Genomic DNA, 3,522 nt, shown 5'->3' on the forward strand with positions numbered 1-3,522 from the left:
TGTGGGTCTTTACAACTCAGTCTCACATCAAATGTCATGTGAAAATATTATTTTTCATTGAATCTCTTATTGTATTAAGGAGATAAACATCTCATATATGGACTCACTGACCTGAAGAAACAATTCTATGTAGGCATATTTTCTCCTGGCAAGAAGACATTTTTCAAGACTGTTGGTTATTGAAATAACTTAATATGAGAAAAATATTATTCAACTTTATGATTGTTAAGAGGCTTTGAATTGATTTTAAAATATTTTTTGACAGAGTGAAGGTAATAAAAAGATGGTGAGATTGAGATAATTAAAAATGGGGAGAACGGTGGCAACATTACTGCTACAACAATTAATTATGTCATATTTTTTTCCCACAGATAGGGAAAATTGTGTGAAATGTGCAGGTAATGAATGACCTAATGAAACAAGAAACACATGCATTGCCAAGGCTCAAGATTTTCTTTCATATGAATTCCATGGACCCTATAACTTCTGTTTTCTCTACCACAGCAGTATTATATTCTGTTGTAATTATAATTATAAGTGGAGTTTTTACTTTATTTTGGAACAGCCATATTGTCAGAGCTAACATCAGGCACCTCCGATTTATTAACCTTATTTCTCTCAAGTTAAGTTTACTCTGTGTATTTATTTTCCATGGTGATCCAGTGGATATAATCTGCATGCTGCACCAAATTTCCTTTGGACTCACAATTACTATCGTTGTGTCTTCAGTCCTGGCCAAGACTGTCATGGTTTGCATCGTTTTTAAGGCCACAAGACCTGGAAGTTACTGGAGAAAATGGCTGGGAATCAAACTACCAAATGCTTTAGTGCTGATCTGCTCATCTCTCCAGGTCCTGAATGTTGTTATTTGGGTGTCAGTTTCTCCTCCATTTCAAGAGTTTAACATGGACACATATCCTGGGACTATCATTATCCAATTTAATGAGGGTTCTGTGTTAGCCTTTTATTTCATTTTGGGTTACATGGAATTCCTGGCAGCTGTGAGCTTTGTTATGGCTTTCATGGTGAGGACATTACCTGACATCTACATCACTTTCAGCATGCTGGTGTTCTACAGTGTTTGGGTCTGCACCATCCCAGCCTATCTGAGCAGCAAGGGAAAAGATATGGTCATTGTAGAGGTGTTTGCTATATTAGCTTCATGCATTGGAGCATTATACTGCATATTTTTCCCTAAATGCAATTACAGTATATACTGAAGAGAACTAAAATGAGCAGAAGAGATCTTTTTTGCATGGGATAATGTGATTCTGTATCCCGCAGAAAATGACTAATTACCATTTTGTTAATATTCATTACAATAGACCTGAAGACAGTGGGACAGATGCAAGGTTGAATTCAAGATGATTTTTGTGTGTTTTCTCACCACAGATTATGCAGAGCTAAGCCTAAACATTTATAAATGAAAGATCATATCTTGGTTGTAATAGGCATTTTAGATCCATGTTCACAATGTGCAAGCAATAATATCCAGCTTGCATTTAACTTTCCATCAGCCCCAAAATTATAGTCACAATATTTTTTTGGTCACATCCTCCACATGAAATCTAACTTATTTTTTCTTACTTTAAAACTTTATTGTACATCTGGGGGATATCATTACCTGTGGGTTATGCCTTATGTTATGCCGTAGGTGGGTTGGAACTAGCTCAAACTGGCTCCACCCTTTTATAACCCCTACACATAACCTGGATCCTCAGTCTTTTTAGTGCATTCAAGAAGGCATTAGCTAGGTCCTAGCTTTTTAGTTATTATTAGTTTATTTATTTTTGGTTTTACTATAAGGTGCTTTAGTACCTGATTGAGAGGGGCTAGCACTATGAGAGTTGGAGCAGTTACTTAGAGGTTTGTGTGAACCAGTTTTCCCACTCACAACTCTTCACTGCAATGTCACTAGGACTCTTCCTATCTAGACACAAATCTGTGGGCGCCGCAGACAAACAAGGTAAAGTAGAATGTATTATAATATAATTACCTTGTTTGTCAATATACTGCAGGATGGCATGCTACTTCAGCAGAGTTAAAGCAGCCATCCATTAGCCTCTCCATCTGCAAGCCTCTATTGGTGCCAGGGTAGAGAGTGAGTTGGCCTCTGTTTTTTTCTATGCTGTAGCAGCAAGCCAGGGCCACACCCTAATAACTCAGGATCCTGAGCAACAGTTGAGCAATCATTATAAAAGACTCACTCCCCAAAAAGGCTGTGGCTTGGAGTGAGTTAGAGCTGCTGGCTGTCTGACTGGAACATTTTTGCACTGAGGGATTGCTGAAGGAGCGAAGAAGCAGTAACAATAAGTTTTTACCATGGGTTATGTAGCTGAGTATTGGCTGATTGACAATTAGTCTTGTATTGCACTTTATTTGTTAGGCAGTATCACTGATGCGTATATTAATATGATTTTCTGTACAAAACGAATCTGTTTTTCTGTATAGTTAATTCTATATGATTTAGTATTGTCTTCCTTTTCTATCATGGAGAAGTTATACAAGGGTTTCAAAAAAGGGACTGTTTTTACCTGTATGGAATGTGAGAACAAATTACCTAAATCCTGTACAGAACAAAGGTCTCTGTGTTCCAGATGTTCTCAGGGTGAGTCACTAATCCCTATGAGGGAATCAACCTAACAGCAGGGCATACCTGATTGGGCCAGGTCTATTACAGAGGCCATTAATGAGTTACATCACTCCCAAGAGTTACCCTGTTCTCAGCCACTTAGGATGCCCAAGTCCTCTAATGAGGATTGTTGGTCCCAAGAGATTGGACGTTGTCTGACCCGCATGGCATCCCTAGAGAAATTAACATTGGCAGAGTTTACTGGCCCCAAGAGACATTCTGGTCCCTCCTTTATTGAATTTCAGGGAGATGAGGCCTTAGCAGCCTCTTTTCAGGAGGAAGGGGAACTGGTTGATGAATGGGACAACACCTCCAATTGGCAGGAAGAGTCCCATTCATTATCAGTTGTATCTGTGCTTATTGATGCAGTCTGAGAGACATTACATCTTCAAGAAACAGTACAGTAGTTACTGTACCTAGTTCCAGTTACAGTTCTTTAAACAAAAGAATAAACAGGTGTCTGTTTTTCCTGGGTTTTCTCATTTTGATGAACTCATAAGGGAGACCTGGTTGAAACCTGATCACAAAATTTGCATCCCTAAGAGGTTTAAAGTCTTTTGTCAATTTACGGAAGAGGACACTAAGACCTTAGAAGTTCCACCCATGGTGGATGCTCCCATTGCAGGGTTAGTGAATACGGTCCTTTCCACAGTACAGTCTGTAATGGTGAAGGAAGCTGGGGATAAATGGATTAAATTATTACTAAAATCTATTTTTCGGTGACAATAAATTCCATGAGACCTATCCTGGCTAGCACCTGGGTAGTCAAAGTTAATAATGCCTGGATGCCTGAAATGGTCAATAGGTTTCAGTCAGGAAATATATCTGTAGCCAGTATAGCCGGTCAGATCACAAAAACTTTGGCATTTGTGAGTGAGGCTTTATCAGAC

This window comes from Taudactylus pleione, unplaced genomic scaffold (assembly GCF_031769625.1).
Source record: "Taudactylus pleione unplaced genomic scaffold, aTauple2 ptg000319l, whole genome shotgun sequence".
In the NCBI taxonomy this organism is placed as follows: Eukaryota; Metazoa; Chordata; class Amphibia; order Anura; family Myobatrachidae; genus Taudactylus; species Taudactylus pleione.